The sequence below is a fragment of the Canis lupus genome, chromosome 13 (assembly GCF_003254725.2).
Source record: "Canis lupus dingo isolate Sandy chromosome 13, ASM325472v2, whole genome shotgun sequence".
NCBI classification, from domain to species: domain Eukaryota; kingdom Metazoa; phylum Chordata; class Mammalia; order Carnivora; family Canidae; genus Canis; species Canis lupus.
This window is the reverse complement of record NC_064255.1, coordinates 45,722,615-45,746,817: the sequence shown is the minus strand read 5'-3', so window position 1 is coordinate 45,746,817 and position 24,203 is coordinate 45,722,615. Positions and strand designations below refer to the sequence as shown.

At 48.6% G+C, this 24,203-nt stretch overlaps 1 long non-coding RNA gene across 2 annotated transcripts in view; it reads left to right on the top strand.

The window, feature by feature from the left end:
• Positions 1-24,203, top strand: part of LOC118352266 (uncharacterized) — a 53,133-nt gene that overhangs the window by 3,374 nt on the left and 25,556 nt on the right. For both annotated transcript variants that reach the window (XR_007401674.1, XR_007401673.1), the window contains exon 2: positions 7,526-7,761. This is a non-coding gene — a long non-coding RNA (uncharacterized LOC118352266). The remainder of the gene's footprint in view (positions 1-7,525; positions 7,762-24,203) is intronic.

Below are 24,203 nucleotides of genomic sequence, written 5' to 3'. Positions count from 1 at the left end.
GAGTCCCACGTCGGGCTCCCTGCATGGAGCCTGCTTCTCCCTCTGCCTGTGTCTCTGCCTCTCTCTCTCCCTCTGTGTCTCTCGTGAATAAATAAATAAAATCTTTAAAAAATAAATAAATAAATTGCAATTTTAAGTATAACGGTCAGGCGAGCCTTCATTGAAATAATATTTGAGCAAAGACCCGAATTGAGAGGAGATCGGCCCCTAGAGAAATGCCTGGCTCAGAACACATCTGTTAAACCAAGAAGCAAGTAAACTCAGGGCTCCCGCTCGCTGCATGTTCTTCAGGTGAGCTCGAGACGGGGTGTGGGACTCTGCTGCCCCTCGGGGAGATCTGGGGGCTTGGTTTTCTCTCCACAAGGAACACCCCACTCTCACTGCTGAGGACCTTCACACACCTCAGCTCCTCCTGGCTGTAAGCTGACGATTTCATCCCACGTTCCACAGAGGTTGGCTGATGTGTTTCAAAGCCAGATGAAAACGTGGCCTAATTGAATTTACCTAAATGTGCATTTTTGCAGCACTATTGTCTCCAACTGGTACTGTCTCGAGAAGTGTGAAGGCAAGTTCAACAAAATCCATCCATTCTACTGGACGTTGCCTAGGGTGAGGTGCCCGTGGAGATTTGCAGAATTGGTTCAGAAAAGCCAGGCTTCCCTGGCTTCGCAGTTTTGCCCAGGGCCAGGCCTGTGGGAGCATTTTAATAATGAACATTCTTCATGGCTCTGAAGTTATTTAATTTCATGGTGATTTTACAACTCTCGTTTTCAGACTCGAGTCACAGTGAAAGTAGATCGTTTGTTTGAGGTTCTCCAGAGTGAAAACATTAAAGCCCATAAAAAGTTTTGTGCGGCCAGAAGCCTAAGCCCTGGTGCTAAATGCTAGATCCAAATGGACTGAGTTTAGAGGACTTGGAGTTGATCAAATAATTCATTCATTTATTTGAAAAGTACATTTGAGCCCTTTGTCAGAGCCTCCAAGACGCTGCCAAAGACCCTTGCCTCATGCTATTCATGTTCTGGGTGGTTCTCTGCTACAAATACTGGGGCTGACCTGGGAAATCAACAGGACATTGTGCAAATAACACGGTGTGACTTATGAGGCCAGGGCACAAAGCACGTTATGGCTTTCATCTGGCTTTCCTGGGCACTTGCTGTGAGGGAAGCCATCACGTGCCCAGCAGCCCCTTGGAGATGTTCAAGCGGTGAGGAGCGAAGGCCTCTTGCCAACAACCAGCACCAGCTTGGCAGCGGTGAGTGTGAGTCATGTTGGAAGTGGACTTCCGGGCCCAGTCATGCCTTCCAATGGCCACGGCCTGGGTTGAGTCAGCCTCAAGTCCAGGCCTCTCATACTTCTGACCAATCAGCTTATAAATCGGGGGTCCCACAGCCTCCTCCTCAGATTTAACAATATGTGAGAATTGCTCACAAAACTCAGGAACACGCTCTACTGACTACTACTGGTTTCTTATAAAGACTATAACTCAGGAACAGCCAAACAGAGGAGATGCATAGACCAAGGTATGGGGTGGTGGGTGCTATATGGAGCTTCCATCCTCTCTGAGGACATGACCCTCCAATCACCTTGGTGTGTGTAACCACCTGGAAGCGCTCAACCCCATTGTTTAGGGGGTTTTGTGGGGGTTTCATTATATAGCTGTGATTGATTAGATCATTGGCCATTGGTGATTGACCTCAACCTCCAGCCACTGTCCCTCCTCTTCTCACAGCTGGTTGGCCTTTGGGGCATGGGTGGGAGGGGATGAACCAACCTGCCAATTATGCCTTGGTTTTGTTGGACCAGCCACCATCCTGAAGCTATCGAGGGGTCCCCAGCCACCACTTGTTTCACTAACATATAAAAGACATTTATCACTCAGTGGACTCCAAGGGTTTTAAGAGCTACATGTCAGGAACTGGGGATAAAGAACAAATATGTATTTCCCATTATGCCACAATCGTTTTTTGTTTTTGTTTTGAGGGAGAGTGAGTGAGCAGGGGAAGGGGCAGAGGGAGAGAGAGAATCTTAAGCAGGTTCCACACCCAGTGTGGAGACCAACACGGGGCTCGATCCCATGACCCTGAGGTCATGACCCGAACTGAAATCAAGAGTCTGCTGCTCAGACCGCTGAGCCACCCAGGCGCCCCTATACCACAATTGTTTGAAGCCAAAACTTTGAGGTAATGTTCTTGTTCAATAATTGATGACTAATCTAGATGTTGGTACTTGGAAGAGTGATGCCATCATAAGAAAAACCTGAGAATATGAGTGTGGTTTGTAAATGGGGAGGTGGGCGGAAAGTATTTGAGAAGAGTGTTAGTGAAAGCCCGAAGAAGGACTGGGACACCTGAAGCCACCCTCGGTTGACATTAGGTTGTAATCTTACATTTTAAGAGAATTTTTTCCACTGAAGCCCCAGGTGGCTGCTCCCTTCTCAACGACCTCCTAGTTTGTATGGGAAAAGTTTCCTTAGGTAATTTCCAGAAGGTTTCCAAAATGAAGGCCTCCTAAGCACCAGGACTGGTACAAATACAAATGTCACCTTCATCCTTCCCTTTGGTTTATTCATGTGTTCCACAAATGACTATTGAGCATCTATCACAGGCCAGGAGTGATGGCAGGCACTGGACATATAACTGTGAACAAGACAGATAGAGACTCTGCTCTCATGGCGCCTACGTCCCACTGGGAGGAGATGGAGAATAAATAAGCCATTGGTCACAATGACTTCAGGGGCTGATGTAAATGCTCCGAAGAAACATAGTCTATGACAAGAGTAGCTCTGATAAACGGTCCCCTTTGATCTCTCATGGCCTATCCATCTCCCACGGTTACAACTTCTAGATTCCAAGACTCCTGCCCATATCCCACTTTTTCTCCCACCACGCCATAATTGCCCAAATCTGGAAGCAACCAAGATGTGCCTGGCGATAAAGGAGGATTTTGACACTGCGTCACTCTTGAATTAGCTGCTTCTTTTGGAAGTGGCAACACATCCAAAGGCAGATAGAAAAATTTGACTCTGAGGTCATGAAGAGGATGGACGGCCAGGCACCAGGGACAAGTGACCTAAATGATTTTACGAGTGACCTGTGGTGGAATAACCTTGAGTTTATTCCAAGGGCTACCTTATTTTCAAACATTCAAATGTATTTTTTTTAAAGACTATATTTAGGGCAGCTTCAGGTTCACAGCAAAATTGAACAGAAGACACAGATTTCCAATATACTTCCTGCCCCCCTCCCCACTCCATGCTCGGCTTCTCCCATTATCAGCATCCCCCATCAGACAGGTGCATTCATTATAATTGACCATAATCAACCCAAGTGTATAGTTGTACATTTTATGATTTCGGACAAATTTACCATAACACATATCTACTATTATAGCATCATATGAATATTACTGCCCTAAAAATCCTCTGTGCTCTGCCCTCTTCATCCTCCCACCTACCCTAACCCCACAACCCCTGGCAACCACTGACCTTTTTTACTGCCTCCATAGTTTTGTCTTTTCCAGAATGTCATGTGGTTGGAACCATACAGTAGTATGCAGCCTTTTCAGACTGACTTCTTTCGCTTAGTATTATTATGGTTCCTCCTTAACTTTTCATGGCTTCACAGCTCTCTCCTTTTTAGCCCTGGATAATATTTATTGGCTAGAGGTACCCCACCTTATTTATTTATTTATTTATTATTTATCATCTGCTGCAGGCTGTCTTGGTTGCTTCCAAGTTTTAACCATCATGAATAAAGTTGCTATCAACATCTGTGCGCAGGTTTTTGCATGAACATATACGTTTTCCATTCCTTGGAGTAAACACCAAGGAGCACATCACTGGATTGTATGGTAAAGGCATGTTCAGCTTTGTGAGAAACTGCCAAACTATCTTCCAAAATGGTTGTATCATTTCGCATTCCCACCAGCAGTGAATGAGGGTTCCTGTTGCTCTACGTCCTTTCCAACATTTGGTGTTGTCACTGTCCTGGATTTTGGCCAGAAACTGTAGTTGTGTCTCATTATTAATTTAATCACGTTAATTTAAAAAAAAATTAGTATAATTATTTTTTTTAGTACACGTTTTTTTTTAGTACACTTTTAATCCACTGCCTACAGGTTTGAGTACCTGTAACGTGGAAGTCACTCATATATATAGTTTGATAGGGGGATAAAAGGAGTCCACAGGGAAAAAGAAACATTTAAAAATTTAGCTGGATCCTGAATGCTGTGCACTAAGAAATAGTGGCAAAAGAAAAAAAAAAAAAAAAGAGTGTGGATCATCTGGTTTCAAAACAACAAAGAGAAGACCCTGTCACCTACCAGACAAGCCCTACACTGCGGGTTCAATTCGTGCTGAGTGACTGCTGTGTTCTGGTCCTAGGATTAGAGCCCAAGGCGACAGGGAGAGTTGCTTTTTTTTTTTTTTTGTGCTTGGAGCTCTTTTACATAAACAAGGTCCTGCTTCCCACCTCCTGTCCCTCCAATTGTTGACAATCTGCAATGCATATGAACAGGTTAAAAAAAAAAGAAAGAAAGCAACATGCAGAACAGTATGTATTGCAAGTTACCACCTATGCCACACAGGAGAAACTTCGAGCTTAGCTATTTGTTCATCATTAATATTATTGAATCCTACTATGGGATAGGGATTTTGCTAGGTGCTCAGGATGCAGAAGTAAACAAAACAGATGCAATTGCTGCCCTCAAGGGAACGTTTACACTAAGGGTGTAAGTAAAACTGGTTTATTTTAGACACAGAGACTTGAAGTATGGCGTCTAGCTTGTAAGAACCAAGTAAAGGAAACTTCTTTAAATTAGGCTCAAGGTTGTGAGAAGATTTTTTAGAATGAGGAAATAAAAGGTAGTGATACTACGTTTTTGAGAGTACAGGACTCAAGCTAAAGGTGTGAAGAAAACAACTCAAGCTTTCTCTCTCTCTGGAGCCCAAGGCAGGGCTTGATCTCAAGGCTCTGAGATCAAGACCTGAGCTGAGATCAAGAATGGGACCCTTAACTGACTGAGCCACCCGGGTGCTCCACGACGCAAGCTCTCTTAAGCAACAGCAGGTAGCCGGGTTGGGAGAGGCGAATTCAATGGATTTCTCTCAGATTTCAAGAAATTGAACCGTCAATCCCAAGGACTGTGAGGCCTAGAGCTCTGACAGTAATGAAACTCAGCTCTCGATTCCCAGTTTCTGTGTCCCTTCATTGAAATCTTTCGCAGAGAAATAGCATTATTTGGTATTGCTTCTGAGCCAGGCTCCCCCATTCCTCCTAAGACAGTGAGATGAGCCTCACTTACTTTCAGGCATGAAGAAGGGATAAGATGGGGTCTGTTGGACTCTTCTTTTAAAGACTTGAATCCTTTCATCTCCAATTTCCTCTTCTATTTCACCAAAGCAGCCCAGAATGGCCTCTGCACCTGTGCACCTTCTTCCCGTTGCCACTGCAGAGCCTGAGGTGGTCCAAGGCAGTGCTGGGGCAGGCACATCAAGCACCTGCAACGTCCCTAAGGCCTTTATCCTGCTGATATTTGCCTGGTTCCACCGACTACGAATTACCAAGGGCTCTATATATGATATAGAACCAAGAGTACCAACAATTTGGGCAGCCTTGGAAAGTGTAGAATAGTAAACTAACCTTTCCTGAACTCTGGGAACTTCTTTTAAAGACATTGTCTAGCTTAGCGGTTCACTGGGATGTCGGGGCCAAACAGCTGTGGGGTTCAGATTTCAGCTCTGCCAATGACCAGCAGCATAGACCTGGGTGCGTTTCATGACTGCTGTGTGTTTTAGTTTCCTCGAGTGTAAGTTTGGGGCGGTAATGGCAGTGCTTATTCATAGGGTTGTACAGCATGCACCTGCCCTCCGGATGCTGGAGCTTGGTGGTCTGGGATGGCTTCACTCCCGGCTGGCCCCAGGACCTTGGCAACTCATTTTCCCTGTCTCTACCTCAAGTGCCCTCCTATACAAATGGGGGTAACTTATCTAAGAGCCTATCTCAGAGGGCCCTGGGGAAGACGAAATGAGTAAATGCATATGTAATGGGTTGGATCTTGTCCCCCAAAGAAGATATGTTGAAGGCCTTACTCCCATCACCTCAGAATGTGTCCTTTTGTGGAAATAGGGTCACTGCAGGTGTAATTAATTAAGATGAGGTCATTGGGGTGGGCCTTAACCCAGGAGGACAGGTGTCCTTACGAAAAGGGCGAGTTTGACCATAGACAGACATACTGGGGGAGAACTCATGTGAAGATGAAAGCAGAGATTGAGCTGATGTGCCCACAAGCTGAGGAACACCAAGGATGGCCAGCAAACCCCAGAAGCTAGGGGAGAGACGACGGGCCGCTTCCCTCTCAAGACATTTGGAAGAAACCGACCTTGCCCCCACCTTGATCTTGGACTGGCAGCTTCCAGAACTGTGAGAAAATACAACTGTGTTGTGTAAGTGCCCCCCACCTCCCACCCCAGCCTGGGGTACTTTGTTACTGCAGCCCCAGCAAACTGACACAGGAGGTCAAGGAGCATATGGAAGAGGGAAAAGGGTGTTAAGGTGTTAAGGGAGTTACTGTGGGAACCAGAGGGGCTCCAGGGAAGTCATCAGTGGACACAAATCATTTTTAGAACAAAGGACGCAGAGGCTCTGAATGACAAATATCCTCATCACAGATCCTTCCATGGAAAGAAGGCTCCACAAATAAAGGGATGGCTGGGCCTCCTTTTGGGGTGGATGCTCGGTGCCCGTTATGGTAGTGAGGACGAGGCTGGGTCCTGGTGCACCTGCTGCGCGGCCCACTGCGGAGCAAGAGACCCTCACCTTGGAGGGCACCGCCAAGAGCAGCAAGGGAGGCCGAGGACAGCAGAGGGTGAAACATCCGCTCCCCAGAAGGGACCCCAGGGTGCACCTTATCCCCAGGGGGAAGGAGCTGGTTTTGGGGGGGACTCTTCATCCACGCCTTGCTGTGCCCAGCCTGTCCCCCATTCCCATGACAAGTCCAGGAGCACTTCAAAGTGACTCAAAAGCCTGAAAGCTGTTTTGCTTCTGCGAAAGAGCAATCTGTCTGGCCTGTGCTCCTGGTCCTCAGACAACACGCTGGGGTTGGAGACCTGCCTCTCCTCCCACCATCGCCTCTGACAGAGCAGGGCGGCTCTATGAAGATCGTCGCTGGTGTTTTCAGCACTGGGGGAAGAGAAAGAAAAAATAGCCTTTTGTTCTCAGCAGGCCTGATGATACCTTGTGAAACCCTGGGGCTCATGTGCGGTCCCCCTGGAGTGGCACAGGACAGCCTCTTCCATCCAGCTCCCACTTGCCTGACCTGATGGAGTGCACTTCAGTTCCTTATTTGAGAATAATAATGCTTAAAAAAATAAAATAAAATAAAGGAAAAGAATAATGATGCTGCGATTAGCATGTGTCCCCCCGGAGTTCCTCTGAGGAGGGGAGAGGCAGTTCAAAGTGCGTTGTTTTGCAATAGGAAGCTCCTTTTGATCAAATGTCAGCCTGTTATATTCTATTTGTTACAGGACACTGGTCCAGGGTCCCCGGGTGAGCACACCCGTCTGTGCAGCGTGCGCTGAAGCCCTTGCAGGGTCCAGAATGAAAGCCTTGCTCAGTCCTGCTCCGTCCAGTACAGTGACCACCAACTGCTGGTGCGGCTCCGAGCACCTGGGATGCGGCGACGCAAAACTGACCTGTGCTCCTGGGAAGACACATGCTCCAGCTTTCAGAGGCTTCAGAATTGAAGTGTCATTACAATGAGGTTCACGTGTTTCTTTTTACCTTTAAAAAAGTGGTGGGGATCCCTGGGTGGCTCAGCAGTTTAGCGTCGCCTTTGGCCCAGTGCGTGATCCTGGGGTCCTGGGATCAAGTCCCGCATCGGGCTCGCTGCATGGATCCTGCTTCTCCTTCTGCCTCTCTCTCTCTCTCTCTCTGTGTGTATCTCTCATGAATAAATAAATAAAATCTTTAAAAATAAAATAATAATTTAAAAAAAGTGGCTGGGAGCCCCTCTGAAGGTCCATCTCTGACTTGGCATCAGAGCACGGGGCTCCTCCCAATCGTTTGCACAAGTGTTTCCCCTTAAAGGTTACTTGGATATTTTTTATGAGTTGTTTTCCAGTTGGGAGTTGAGCCCTGAGGCACCCTGAGTGGCTCAGTGGGTGAAGCGGTTGCCGTAGGCCCAGGTCCTGATCCCGGGGTCGAGCCCCGTGTGGCGCCCCCTGCTCATTGGGGAGTCTGCTTCTCCCTCCCCCTCTCTCCCCCCTACTCCTGCTCTCTTTCTCTCTCAAATAAATAAATGAAATCTTAAAAAAAAAAAAGTTTAGTCCTGCCTTGTAGACGTTGATAACCAATACTTCATTCAGATATTTTATTTCTCTTTGATTGTTTTTTATGTTGGATGCAGCTGACTTTGTGACTTGCTACCAAATGTTGAAATACGATATTTGAGTTTCTTTGCTTCTATCAGGCCTATGTCCTCATCCTTAAACCAGAGTGCCGGGCAGGATATAATCCCAAAGACTCCTTCCAGCTTTAGGAAGGATGATTCTGTTTCTAAGGTGTGGGGCCTTAAATGGAAGAAGGAAAAATCTAGATTAACCTTGGATAGTCTTGACATGGGAGGCAGGATAGTTTTCCTGAGTAAGGTGCCCCCGGCCCCCTGGAGGCTATTCCTGCTGGGATGGTAGCCCGGGATCCCCCCATGGGGAGGCCAAGGCCTGGCAGGCACAGGGCACCAATGTGCCTCCTTCTGCGCCAAAGGGGAGCTACAGGCTGACCACGGCCTGTCCACGGGTGGCCGCCCTGCTCTGGTCGCAGCCCCGAGTGAGGCCAAGAGTCAAGGTGACAGACACAGTGTGTGTGTGGGGTCCCAACTACCCGGCCAGCAGCTTGCCCACACCCCTTGCCAAGGGTCTAACCCTTGGTACAAACAGGAGCTGATGGCTCCCAGCTGGTTCCAGCACTTGCTCCAGGGCCCGCTGTGGTGGGACTGGTGAAGCTGTGAACACTGGTGAGGATGGGAGCACAGGAGCTGCCCCCCTCGTGGCTCCAGCCTCAGGGAGACAGCAGCTGAGGGGGTCCCCGGCAGCCCAGGAGAACCCAGCTCTAGCCAGTAGCCCAGACTGGGCTCTGGCCCTTTACCACCCAGGCTCCTGACCAGCACGGCTCCGAAAGCGTTTCTTTAGGAGATGCGCTGACCTTCTGACCTTAGAAGGGATGAGTAATGTAAACAGAAGGGACACAGGCTCTTTTCTCTTGGTTTGCAATACATGTCCCTCTGGAATCTGAGGGGCAGGGGGGGCCAGGTAGGCCCCAGACAAAAGTATGAGGAGGCCCACACGAGTTGGTCCATTTCTGTCCCCCCTATTACTAGACTCTCCGACCCTATGACCCCCCTCTGTCCTCCCGAATTTATCACTGCTCTGTAGCCTGTGACATCTTTCGGCTTCTCACCTAATCTTCCCAACACACAACACGGTGACTCATGCATGCACACACACACACACACACACACACACACACACACACCCCACTCATTGGTAGCAACAAGGAATACAAAGGAATACACTCACCTGTGTCACTTCAAGTAGGCGGTACTACTAGCGTACACGTGGAAATAAGAAAACCCAGAATCTCACACTTGTTGTCAGGCCACCTGGGAATTGAAGGGAAGCTGCATAACCTCTCGAGAGGAATAAGAGATCACGAGCATCACAGCCCAGAAGGGACTATGGCCCGAGGAAGGTCATTCAGCCCTTGAGGCCAGTTGTCGTGTTGCCGGCCCCCTGTCCTTCCTTCTCCCTCGCAGAAGCTGGAATGTGTTGACCTTCCGAGGGCTCAAGCATGCGGGGTGCATCTCCAGTTTCTCTCTCTCACACAGTGTGAATACCCACTTCCTTCTCTACGTGGTGACGTCCGTGCCCTCACAGCTTCTGCTGACTCCAGTTCCGTAATTTCTGCTTTCTCTTGAACTTCCAATATCTTTTTCCAATCCTGTTTGTCTTTTCTCTGTGTTGCTTTCTATCCTTCCCTCTTGCTACCAAAGATGGACTCTCGCCCTGTCTGCATTTCATATTTCTGAGAAAGAGAAGTTGGTGCCCGAATCACCATCATCTCTGCGGGGAGACATTTCTCACCAGCCTTTTGCATAGGCTGCTGGTCAACCCCAAGATGACTACCCTTGGGTTGGTTGTCCATCTCTGGGTCAGTCTTGAGTCATCCTGTGCCATGTGACCCTGTCCCCGGACGTGGCTATTTATGTTTATGGACCAGCAGCTTAGTGAAGGGAGCAGCCTTGAGTATAACCCTTTAGCAGGGTCAATGGGAGTGGGGAGTTCCAAGGCTTCTCCATCCCATCGACACCTGTAGGCTGCCTCTAAGTCCCACCTACAGGGACGGTTTCCTGTCTATCATTCATCTTCTCGGTCCAAGACCACATTTTTTAGGTCGCCACCCGCCTCGCTTGGCTGGTATATGACTTTTCTCTTTACCTGAGGGTAAAAGACAGGGAGGTGGAGAACTGGTATGATTTTGCTTCTTTAATCAAAAAAGCATTGAGGGGAAGGAAGCATCTCCCAGGGCTGTGAAATAGCACACATCATGTGCACCATCAGTGGCAAGAGCACTCTGCTGGGACTCTTCCCAGAGGAAGAACTTTCTGGGGAAGGAGAGGTAGGGTGGGCTGGGGGGTGTTTGGAAAGAAACCTCAGGTGTCTTTCAAACAGGCTGGTATCCCGGGACAGTGCCAGTCTGGGGGCCACATGACTCAGTCTTTTTATGCCGTGCGAACCTAAGAGGTCCCCCCACCTCTTCTATTCCCTTTAAATAGCTGTCACTGATGATGTAAAGGAGAATCTTCTCAAGGCACCGCTGCTCTCCTCATACTTCAATGGCCTGGTTTCTGGTGTTTCCAAGTGAAATCATGTCCTGTAATTCTGGATCTGGATGATCTGATGTGTGAAATCCGAGAAGAACTGAACTTGGCGAAAAATGCTTTACATTTTCTTCCTAGAGGGAGCATTCTCGTGTTTCAGAAATCTCAGTAACGACACTCCTCTGGCAAGTCTCAGAGTCTGTCTCCTGTATGTTAATAATAACCCATACTCTGCTGTGCAAATGCCAGGCTGTTTTCTAGTAACATCTGGGGTTTTGAGGGCGTAAGTCCCTACTGGGCACCAGGCACTGCAGTAGGGACTCTAAGTTCATGATGATCAGGACAGATGTATCTGTGGAGGTCATTATGGCCCGTGTAGCAAACAAACTCAAGAAGGCATCATGGCTCAAACATGCTAGATGTTTATGTCTTCCGCTCACATAAAGTTCACAATGGGCAGGGCTGATGAGTAGATGACTTGTCCGAGTAGAAATTTGAGGACCCAGATTTCTTCCTCTTGTGATGGTGACATTTTCAATATGTGGCTTTCAAGGTCTCTGTGGATGTGGAGGATTGCTTGTAGGGGGTAGTTTCTATGGGCCAGGCCAACAAGGGCACTCACCACTTCCACTCACGTCACATTGGCTAATGCCAGTCCCACGACCTCACCGAACTGCAAGAGAAGCTGGGAGATGAGAACTGGGGTTAGGTGTGGGCCCAGTAAGAAGAGTCAATGGGGGGGCGGGCACCTGGGTGGCTCAGTGGTTGAGCATCTGCCTTCAGCCCAGGGCGTGATCCCGGAGTCCTGGGATTGAGTCCCGCATCGGGCTCCCCACAGAGAGCCTGCGTCTCCCTCTGCCTGTGTCTCTGCCTCTCTCTGTGTGTCTCTCATGAATAAACAAATAAAATCTTAAAAAAAAAAAGAGGAGTCAGTGGGCTTTGATGCACACACAGCGGTTTCTGCTATAGTAAATAAGTTTCATGCTTTGAAGAAGCATTCATCCGTGATTTCAAGGAGGGTAAGATGCTTCAGGGTATGACAACTGGAGCCAATGGGCCAACTATTTTCCCTGGCTTTGAATACTGTTTACCAAGGACACAGCAATGGCTAATTTGGCTTCCACAGACTGCCTGTAGGGGAAGAATCTATCAACGAGGAACACCAGGACTCTAGTCCAGCATTCGAGGGGCACCATGGGGATGGGGACTAAGTATGCACAACTTTAGCTCCTTGCCTGGCTAAAGGATAGCAACAGCTAGTATTTCCAGACCTCTTCCGAGATGCTAACATAGACACATGCATAGACATGTGTCTTACATGCATGTCTTACATGCATAGACACAACAGATGATAGAGACTCTTCAGGAGAGGGAAAACAATCTTAGGTTTGTGCTAAAGAACTAAATAAAAAGGCTGACTGGGTCTGTGGCCCCCCCGTCACACAGCTAGTGAACATGCCCAGGTGGTTTGACTGTGGAGCTGGTGTTAATCTTTTGCTGTATTTCCTTGTTAAATGAGTAAATCGGTCATTAAAAAAACAAGCAAACAAATGGACATTGTGCCTAATGCACTGATCTCTTATGAATTTAGTTAGGGTGGAGCCTGGTCTCCCAAATATTTGTCCTGTATGCACTGATAACGTTGAGTTGCTGGATGGGCAAAGTGGAAAAACTGTCTCCTGGCGATGGAAAGGCTTTCCCCTTCCAGTGGGCAAGAGCTTCCCTCAAGTCTCTTCTTCTCTGGCCTACTCCACTGTCCAAGCTTGGTTCCTTCAAGATTTTCTCCCTAAAATACAAATCAAAACCACATGAGATACCACCTCGCACCTGTCAGTGTGCGAGGCTAAAATGAACAACTCAGGAAACGACAGATGTTGGCAAGGATGTGGAGAAAGGGGAGCCCCCTTACACTGTTGGTGGGAATGCAAACTGGTGCGGCCACTCTAGAGAACAGCACGGAGGTTCCTCAAGAAGTTGAAAATAGAGCTACCCTATGATCCAGCAATTGCACTAATAGGTATTTACCCCAAAGATACAACTGTAGTGATCTGAAGGGATAAGTGCACCAAATGTTCATAGCACCAATGTCCACAATAGCCACACTATGGAAAGAACCCACATGTCCAGTGACAGATGAATGGATAAAGAAGAGGCAGTATATACACAATGGAGCATTACTCAGCCATCAAAGAAAGAAATCTTGCCTTTTGCAAGTATGTGGTTGGAAGTAGAGGGTATTATGCTAAGCAAAAGAAGTCAATCAGAGAAAGACATCATATGATCTCACTCATATGTGAAATTTAAGAGACAAAACAGAAGATCACAGGGGAAGGGAAGAAAAAAATAAAACAAGATGAAACCAGAGAGGCAGACAAACCAAAAGAAATTCTTAATTATAGGAAACAAACTGAGGGTTGCTGGAGGGGAGGGGATGGGGGGGGGCGGGGTAACTGGGTGATGGGCCTGAAGGAGGGCACATGATGGGGTGAGTGAGTGCTGGGTATTGCATGGCTGAATCACTGCCCCCTGCCTCTGAAACTAATAATACACTATATGTTAATCAATTGAATTTAAGTTGAAAAAAAAAAAAAAAAAGACCTTCCGTCTACTTCCTTGATAAAAAGCCTGGTTTGAAACTCAAATCTCAGTAAGGAGTTATTTGTTATAGGTCAACGCCGCCTTCCCATTCCTTGGTCCTGGCCAAGGGATTAAAAAAAAAAAACACACAAAAAAACAAAAACAAAAACAAAAACTGAAAGCTCCTCTGAATTATTAAGAAGGGAAAACACTTTGATACTTCAAAAAACTGTACTGTCATTCTGTGACTTGAAGAAAAACCTCAACTGTCTTTGCTTTTAAGGGGAAGCATGAAAAGCCAACGATTGGACGGTTTTCTCTTTGGCAGCCAGCTTCGCCTACCGGTAGGCCTGAGAGCAGAGCTTGAAAATATGGAGATAACGCCGTAGGCCGGGCAGAGAGGGGCGGTCGAGTCACCATACCCGGGAGGCGCTGAAGCAGATGCAGCAGAGGCCCAGGGGACAGAGCAGCTGAGTCTATCTGGGAGAAGGGTAATTTCCCCGGGGGAGATGACAAAAACCAGAAACACATTAAATAATTACTAGCATTAGGGATCTCTTTTTGCTTTCTTGAACGGAATGCGTACACCCCCAATATTCCACTATTAAATACTTATCAAGATGTTTCCTTTCTGGAAACAGAAAGAGGCTGGGTTCTCAGTCGGTTAGCATCTGCCTTGGGCTCAGGTCGTGACCTCAGGGTCCTGGGATCGAGCTCCACGTCGGGCTCCCTGGTCAGCGGGGAGCACGCTCCTCCCTCTCCCTCTGCTGCTCCTCCTGCTTGTGCTCTGCCTCTCAAATAAATACAGTCTTTAAAAAGAAAAAAAGCTGTTTCCCTTCTCCAGCCCTCTCCTGGCCCCCCGTTTGGAGAGCGCTGTTGCAGTCTGTCCTGGGCTTATTTTTGAAGGAGAGAAATTGAATGGAGACTAGAGAAGGGGTACCTGCCGGTGAGAGGCCAGCAGAGAGGAGGCTGTCTCCTGTGTGTGCAGTACAGAGCGCCAGCTCTGCAGGCAATTGGATGGGGAGGATGATGGGTTCTTTTTTTTTTTTTAAGGATTTTTATTTTTTTTTAAAGATTTTATTTATTTATTCATCACAGAGAGAGAGGCAGAGACACAGGCAGAGGGAGAAGCAGGCTCCTCGCAGGGAGGCCGACGTGGGACTCGATCCTGGGACTTCAGGATCACGCCCTGGGCTGAAGGCAGGCGCTAACCCGCTGAGGCACCCGGGCATCTCAGGATGGTGGATTCTAAGGTGACATGATGAATAGCAGGGGGAGAGAATGAACCCCGACACAGTGGTGCAGGCAGAGAGGGGGCAGCCGGGCAACGAAAGCAACAGGGTGCTTGTGGACTCAGTGTCTAAGCACAAGAAGAGCTAGCATTTTTTGAATGCCTACCAACTGCCTGGTGCTCTGCCAAATGCTTTTTTCATGCATTATATGATTTGATTATCAAAACAGTGAAATTGTTATAAAGTTGGTATTATGCCCATTTTACAGATGAGGCATGGAAAGGCTTAGAAAGAGTAAATAACTCACCAAAGTTCACACGATCAGCCCATGGCAGGCCTAGGATTTCTACCCAGATTGGTCATCCTTCAGCGGCTCTGTTCTCACCCAGCACTAGCTTGCTGTCCTGCCTTCCTGGACATCGAACAAAGACAGAGGTCAAGAAATAAGGGCATGGGTGCTGAGGGCATTGGCGGGAGAACATATTTGTCCCTCCAATTTTTTTTTAAGATTTTTAAAAAAGATTTTATTTATTTATTAGTGAGAGACACACACAGAGAGAGGCAGAGACATGGGCAGAGGGAGAAGCAGGCTCCATGCAGGGAACCTGATGTGGGACTTGATCCCATGACTCAGGATCATGCCCTGGGCCAAAGGCAGACGGTCAACCACTGAGCCACCCAGGCGTCCCTTTTTTAAAGATTTTATTTATTTATTCATGAGAGACACACAGAGAGAGAGGCAGAGACACAGGCAGAGGGAGAAGCAGCCTCCATGCAGGGAGCCCGACGTGGAACTCGATCCCAGGACCCCAGGATCACACCCTGGGCTGAAGGCAGGTGCTAAACCGCTGAGCCACCCGGGCTGCCCCTGCCCCTCCAATTCTGTGTTGTCTGGGCTAATAGCAACAAGTGTGCAGACCCCTGGCTTAGGCCAGTTGGATAAAAAGATAAAGACCCCTAATGTGAAGAAGATCCCACAAAATCCCATGGGATCCCACGAGACCCTCAGTTTGGGAAGGAAGCCAAGAGCAATTCAATCCCTGAAAATACAGGCACAAAACAGACTGGAGGCAGGTGGAAGGAGACATAAAGTAGAGCCTCTGACAGGTGACAACCTGTGACCCCGATGATTCCCAGATCCCACTCTTGAGACGTGTCCCAAATGCAGCCAAGTCTTCCGATGGCTGCGCATCCAGGTCTCTCTTTTCATTAATCTCCGAAGCCAGAAAATCCGTGGACCCACTCTCAACACGAAAATGCTAAAAGGTGTGCAACATCTCCTCTGTTAGGGCCCTGAGAGTTGAATTTTCTGGAACGATTCTTCATCTTTAGGCCAGTAATAACTCTGACTGGTTATTGAGTCTTTACTCCGTCTTTCCTAGGGATCGATTGAAGCGCTTTATATGCACGATCATTTTTAAGACACATCGATCCTGACAAGTGTGAATTTTAGGCCCATTTTATGAATGAAGTCAGTCCCTAGGGCCTGCCCTCTTCACCCCTGCATCCCCAGGACGAAGGATATTGAGATAGGCACTCCGGCGGTCTGCGAAGCCAGGGAATCTTCTCGTGTTTCTCACGAGTGAACGTTGGTTTGGTGCATTTCGGGGAGAATTTGCCACAAACGATTGCAATCTATGTGCATCATAAGATTGGGTTTTGTTTTCAGCTCTTTCATGAACTTTGTACTTGGGGCTCAATGTCTTTCAAGATTTTTTTTTTTTAAATTTAAAAACCATTATTGTAAAACATACCTTATATGCCAGTGTATAAACATACCTGTGCAACGTGAATAATAGTAATACATCACATGGGTGTCTACACCTGGGCCAGGAAATAATATGTTCCTAAAGCCCAGAACCTTCTTGTGGGTTTTCTGATTGAAATTCCCTCCCTACCTCTGCAGGTGACCGCTAACTGAATTCTCTGTTAATTAATTTTTTTCTTTTTCTTCTCTTCTCTTTAGTTTTCTTTTCTTCTCTTCTCTTCTTTTCTCTTCTCTTCTCTTCTCTTCTCTTCTCTTCTCTTCTCTTCTCTTCTCTTCTCTTCTTTCTCTTCTCCTCTCCTCTCCTCTCCTCTCCTCTCCTCTCCTCTTCTCTTCTCTTCTTCTCTCCTCTTCTCTTTTCTTCTCTTCTTCTCCCTTCCTTCATTCCTCCTTTCTTTCTCCTTCCCTCCCTACGTCTTTCCTTCCTTTCTTTCTTCTTTTGTCTTTGCTTTTCCTTATTGCTTTATCACCTACGATCGTGTCTCTGAACAATGCATCTTTTAGTTTTAAATGTTTTTAAGCGTAGGTTAATTGCAACCTTACTGTTGTTCTCGCTTGCTTCTCTCACACCATTACTTTCTTGAGATTTATCCATCTCTTCATGCGCAGTGACTCATTGTCTTTCACGGCCACACACTGTGCTGTTGGGAGGTACTATTGTTTATTCATCCATTCTTCTATTGACGCCCATTTGGGTTGTTTCTTGCTCTCACTGACAACCATACTTTCCACATTCTGGGCAGAGTTCCTGTGCACAGGCACATGAGCTTCTCTAGGAGTGGAATGGCTGGATGTAAGTGTTTTCAGCCTATAACCCTTGTGGTTTTTCTTCTCCAGGGATGTTAGGAAAGCTGATGGATGGAGGCAGGACAATTAAATAAATGGCTTAAACTTGCCTGCTCTGGCATCAGGCTGCCTGGGTTCAAACTCTGGTGCTGCCACTCTTTGGCTGTGTGACCTTGGGCACCTCTCTGAGCCAAAGTGTCCAGGTTTGCAAAACAGGTTGAACGACAAAGCTTAATTCACAAGGTTGCCTTGGGGATTATATGAATTAATGCTTGTTAAGGAAATTATTAGCACGGTGCTCCAAGACAAGAAGGGTTAGGGAAACATCACTCTTTGTATCTCCAGGTGAAGGGACGTTAAGGCAATGCTGCTGGAGTCTTTCCTCAGTCTCTTCTTCCTCCTCCCAGGAGGGACTTCTCCAATCTGGAACCTGGGAGAAGAAATGAGCCCAATGCCTCAGTCACTCTCGTTGGAAACCAGTCAGGCCATGGAAGGGTGTGTGGTGGTCTGTGTCTGCGTGTGGTAGGTTAAGGGGGACAAGCTCTGCCCTCAGGAGGAGGGGCCCGTGGGGTGCTGTCTGTAATTGGTGATCCCATCCAATTCATGGATCAAACATATGTGCTTGCTTTCTTGTATATGATCTAAAGCCTGTTCTATGGCCACGTCATCTGTGGTGGGGCTGCATTCTGGTCTCCCCCTCTCATCCTCTGCATCCTGCTGCTCAGGTGGCTCCAGGCCCTGGAGCAGGAAGGGAGGGGGCATCATTCATGGATCCCCAAGACATCAATGCTGAGCGCTCCATGGGCATACGTCAGCATAATGCAGAATGTGTTGGGAGCCTCCGAGCTTAAGATGCAGGCTGAGCTCCCTTGTGGGCAGGACTGGAGCTGGGTTCTTCGGGTGGGTTCCGGCCCAAGTCCCATCTGGAAACACTCGAAAAGACCCAAATAATCTTCTTAGTTCATTTCATAACGTGAATGAGACAGTGTTGCCCACCGACAGGCAAGCTGATCTGAGGATTGAGGCTTCCCCAGCTTTCGGGACATCCAGTTTTCAGAAAGGGGTACATCTCGGCGGGCTGATGCCTTTCGGATTTGGCGGTCAGCTGAAGATCTGCAGTCCCGAAGTCACAGAGGGCAGTGTGGCATTGAGGACCACACAGAGCTCAAACTGGTGTGTGTGTGTGTGTGTGTGTGTGTGTGTGTTCCGTATGAAGGGAAACAAATTAAAGCGGATGTCCAACACTTTGAATGTTTGTCGCTATGGAAAAGTATTATTGCTTTGATTCAAAGCAATAATTCTTTTACAAATAGTAGAGCTCCCTCGAGTTGCATGATTCAAACAGAAAGAGAGAGAGAGAGAGAGAGAGAGAGAGAAGGATGGAGCACAGAGCAAGATAGAAAGAGATGGGGAGAGCAGGGTAGTGGGTCCTCAAGGCCGCAGCGCTCCGAGCCTACCTTTCCCTCCTGTTACATGCATTTCCCCTCATGATATTAACCAGATGAAAGAGTTATTTTCAAAGAGACCAAAAACATTTTGGGGGGAGACACAGATGGAGATCTGGGGTCGTACGTGCGGCATAAGCTCCCCCTGCCTTCCCCAAACCATTCTCCAGCATGTTCCTCCGGCGTCCGAAGGCAGGTCATCTCGGTGCAAACAGCTGTGGGGGCACATGCTGTCCTCCTTTCCTGCTGGGGGGCCCCGGGCTGTGGGGGTCCGGCTGGTGTTTTCCATCGCTGGTATTTCAGAGAGCAGCAGGTATCAGGATGGCTCCGCGGGAAAAGCTGTATTTCGGATCTGCCACCGGCTGGTGGGTGACAGTGCAGTTCCTTCTGTCGCTGGGGCCTCTCCGGCTCCTCTGTCCGAGTTCTGGCTCCAGGACTGGTCTCTTACCGTGTCCCCCTCTTTGGGGCCTGGGTGTGACTTGGGACCCAGGGCTGGGCCGCCAGTTTGAGTGTCCATGGGCTGCGCACCCCGTCCATCCTGGCCTCGGGGCCTGGGAGAGGCCAAGGACAAACCCCCGCAGGGAGTGTGGCCGGGTCGCATCACAGGCAGGTCCTCTGGGTGAGGCTTAGAGAGGTGTCTCTTAGGAGACACGAGAAATATTTCCATAGCTACAATCCCAGGTTTCTCAGTGTCCCTGCACTGTCCCCTGCTGCCCCTAGCCGCCTGGACCCCTCGCTCAGGACTCCGGCCCCTGACACCTGTCGCCCCTTCTGGTACAGATGGGCCTGACTGCTCGTGCCGGGGAGCGGGGCAGGAAGGGCTGGGGCGCAGGCCGGGGGGGGCACCCAGGTGGGGGTGGCACTGGCCAGCTCTGCGGAGGACAGCCGCGAAGCCTTCCCCGGTGCCTGGTGACTCAGTCCTGGACAGCACGCTCTGTCACCCTCCGGGGGGCCATCTGCTCCCGGGGAGCCAGCCGCCTCTGCAAACCCGAGTGATAACAAGTGGTCGCAGTTTCCCCGTTGCTGCTGCAACAAATGATCGCAGATCGAGGCTTCAAATAACCCAAATGTATTCCTCTCGGTGCTGGGGGTCAGAAGTCGAAGATCAAGGTGTCAGCGGAGACACGGGAGTCGCCTTGCTCTGGAAGCTTCAGGGCAGCACGTTGCCTTGCCTTTTTGTGCATTCCTTGGCTCATGGCCCCTCCCCACCTTGCTCCTGCCATCGCATCCCTACTCCTCACTCCCACCGTCCTGCTTCCTTCTTAGCAGGATCCCTGTCGTCACTGGGGTCCACCTGAGTAGTCCGGGATAATCTCTAAGCACACCTGCAGGCCCTCTTTTACCATATTCTTGGGTTCCAGGGATCGGAACACGGACATCGTGGGGGGCATTATTGTGCCCACCACGCTCCCCCCGTTCCCCGGGGCTGCCAGGGGACAGAGCGATCCCCCTGCGGCCTGGCTTCGCAGGGCCTCCAGCTGTGCCAGCTGCCGAGGGGAGCCCAGGGGAGGAATCAGAATTCGCCCGGTGGTCTGACAAATAGATTCATAAAATGATTCACGGGAAAACTTACTCATGCGAAAATATGAGAAAAACACATTTTGAGGCTTTTTTGTTTTTTTGCTTGTTTGTTTTTTTAAGTAGGCTCCATGCCCAACGTGGAGCTCAACATGGGGCTTCAATTCAGGACCCTGAGATCAAGACTGGGCTGAGAGCAAGAGTCTGAGACAACCCACGTGCCCCAAGAATGACAGACACATCGCGACTGCGCACTGAATATTTTTGTTGAATGTAATAATAATTATGTGGAATCGGGACACTTCTGGAAAACAGCAGCGTATTTGGGGAGTGTGGATTGCTCATGACAAAAGCCCCTTTGGCCGGACGGTGTCCTTCCCTCTACATCAGGGTGCTGGGGCCGCACAACAGAATAGCACAGACTAGAGGGCTTGACACAATTTACTTTCTTGCACTTTTGAAGGCGGGATGTCCGAGATCGACGTGTCAGGGGTTGGTTCCTTCTCTTAAAGGCTCCCTCTTTGGCTTGCGGGTGCTCTGTGTCTCCACTGTCCGTCCACCTCTGGAGTCTCTTCCTCTTCGTATAAGGACACCAGTCATCGTGGATTAGGGCCCCACCCTAATGGCATCATTTTAACTTAATCACCTTCTTTCCGGTGCTGAATTCTAAGTTTCTTACATTCTGAAGTACTAGGTACTAGGACTTCAACATGTGAATCTAGGGGGTGTACAATTCAGCCCTCAACACCCCCTCTGCCCAGATTCCTACCTTTGATCCCTCTTCATGGTCTTTTTTCAGGAGATTCATGGTTTAACTGGGTTTAGACATCAGGTAAACCCAGGGAAGGTTGTCCTATGAGGAACGAGGATTTATTAATCTCATTCATGAATAGGATACATATTTTCACTAAAAAAGGTTAGAATGCACTGAGACACTTGTAGTAGTGAAATAAAAAATATATTTAAAAAATCGTAAGTAGGGGCGCCTGGGTGGCTCAGTCCGTTAAGGATCTGCCTTTGACTCAGGTCATGACCCCGGGTGCTGGGATTGGGCCCCGCATCGGGCTCCCCGCCTCTCCCTCTCCGTCTACTGCTCCCCTTGCTTGTGCTCTCGCCTTCTTGCTCTCTCTCTCTCAAATAAATTTTAAAAAATCTTTTGAAAATTTTAACATTTAAAAAAATATCAATTAGGGGCTTTGCATTGCATGTGATCTGATTTAATTCTCATAACTCCTTGAGACAGGTCTCTGGTACAGACCAGGGAACTGAAGCCCAGAGAGATTATGGGACTCGGTGAAAGCCCCACAACTGGGAAGCGATGTCTCTACCGAACTTTGGAGCTTGCATTCTCGATCATTTCATGAGGCGGTGCTGCAGTTGTACTTTTCATCACCTCGCCCGATTCTTTTATTTTTTTTTTAAAGATTTTTAAATTTATTTATTCACGAGAGACACACAGAGAGGCAGAGACACAGGCAGAGGGAGAAGCAGGCTCCATGCAGGGAGCCTGATGCGGGACTCGATCCCAGGACCCCGGGATCACGCCCAGAGCCCAAGGCAGATGCTCAGCCACTGAGCCACCCAGTGCCTCCCCCACCTGATTCTGCCAACAATTTGGAGGGTTAGGCATTAGTATACCCTCATTACAGATGGAGAAACTGAGGCATAGGTTATCAAGTAGTCTGCACAAGGTCATTCACAGGAAACAAGCAGTGGAAATGGGGCACGAAGCCAAACTTACAACCCCCAAACTATAGTCACTATTTCCAGAATGCTGGTAGCTCCTGAAAGGGCTGTTGCCAGGTCAGTTCCCGTCGTGTTCCAGAGGTGGGCACGTCAGTAAGAGGATACGCTGGTTAACAGAAGCCAGAGACCAATCCTTTGTCATGAGACAGACGGAGAATTCCAGAATGGATCCGAAGCTCTGTGCCCTTCCAAAGTGTGGGCCGCAGACCATCAGCACCTGTATCACCCGGGAGCTTGTGGGAACTGCCCGACATCATGACCCACGCTAGGCCCACTGGATCAGAATCTGCATTTTAACCAGATCCCCAGGTGAGCCTCGTGCACATAAAACACACACACACACACACACACACACACACACACACACACACACTTATACCCCGTGTCATGGAACAAGCTGTGGTCATGCAAACTTCTCTTCCAGAGGCTCGGTGGCTGCCAGCATCAGGGTAGTGGTGTGGGCTGTGGGTTGGTGTTCTGTTTTGTTTTGTGGTAAATAGACTTTATTTTCCAGGGCAGTTTCAGGTGTGCAGCAAGGCAGGTGTGAGGGAAAGGGGCAGAGGCCTCACTATACCCCCGGCCCTCACACACGCACAGCTCCCCCATTATCAACCTCCCCACCAGACGGTACCTCCGCTGTGACTGCTGAGCCCACACTGGCCCATCGTAAGCCAGAGACCATAGTCTATGTCAGGGTTTGCTCTGGTTGTTGGACATTCTGTGGGTCTGGACAAGTGGATGGTTACTTGGACTCACCAGCCTCCCCAACTCTAAAATCCTATTCAACGGTTTGATCGACGCCTGCATATACCTGTCTAGTGAGCATCTCAACCTTCACGTGGCCTACAAGGCCTGCCACCACCCAAGGACGGTCCCCCCAGAGGCTTCTCCTCTCCCCAGTGCGACTCCTCCGGAGTTGTGCCAGTCATAGAGACACTACATGCCCACGCTGCTGCGCCAGAGAATCTTCTCGGCTTTGTCCTCAGGTATCTCAGAACCCCAAACGCTGTTGTCTTCCTTTAGCTGTTGTGTTAAAGGCACGTATCACCACGTCCCGTTTCCATAGATGCTGACTCAGTAGCTCTGAGATCGGGCCCAGGAACCTGCATTTTATCGAGGACCACACCTCCACCCTTCTGCCCTCACCCCCAATGGATTTTTTGATGACAGCTGTTCAAGGGTCATGTTTTGGGAATTGCATTTTTAAAAAATGCTATTTTGTGACTGTGGTTGGGGATTAGGGGTCCAAACTTGAGAAGCAGAAGAAGGTTAAAAAAAAGACTAGGGGATCCCTGGGTGGCTCAGCAGTTGAACACCTGCTTTCAGCTCAGGGCGTGATCCTGGAGTCCTGGGATCAAGTCTCGCGTTGGGCTCCCTGCATGGAGCTTGCTTCTCCCTTGGTCTGTGTCTCTCTCTGCCTTTCTCTCTCTTTCTCTCTGTGTCTCTCATGAATACATAAATAAAATCTTAAAAAAAGAAAAAAAACTAGAGCAGGGTGCCTGAAAAGAAAAGAGGGTAGTATTCAGTCCTGCCACTTCCCTTCGTATTTATGAGCCTCGCTGGAGATTGTGATCAGTGGCCACTGGGACCAAATCACTGTTTTCAAGGTCAACTGCGGCCAAAGCATTTTGCCTTCTGTTTTCCTGCTGGTTTCTGACCAAAAAAAAAAAAAAAAGAAAAAGAAAAAAGAAAAAAAGAACGCCTTATGATGAAGAGAGGATTTTTAAAACTCTCTCAGCCTAGCAGACCTGTGCCACACGGCTTCCTGGCCAACTTGAATGATAAAGTACAGCCAGTGATACCATCTTCAGCCAGGCTGTCCAGGAGAAAAAAGGCAATTTCATTGAAAATAAAAATCTACATCTTGAGTCAGAAGCGTGGTGGATCAATTTAAAGTTAAACGCCCTTTGTATTGGATTCATGAACTGTGAACTCTTCCTGTTTGAGACATTTTACAGGTTTGATCTAAACCTCAGGGCAGCACTCAAGATCCAGCATGATGTGAATGCAGAAAAAGAAAAAATCCACCTTGTCTTTTGGGGGTGGTGTGATGCTCATCTGTCTTCAGATTTCACAGGGTTGACCTTGGAGACCCAGTGGAGAAATCCCGGCAGGGGTGCCAAATGGCGAGCCCCCTGCCCTTGTGGCTGCTGTGTTTCCGTGTTCCAGGGCTCAAAGGGAGGGAGCTACGGTTATGTTCTCCTCTCTACGTGGATGGGTGAAAGCCATGTGAATGGATAACAATGGCTCTTCTAGAGG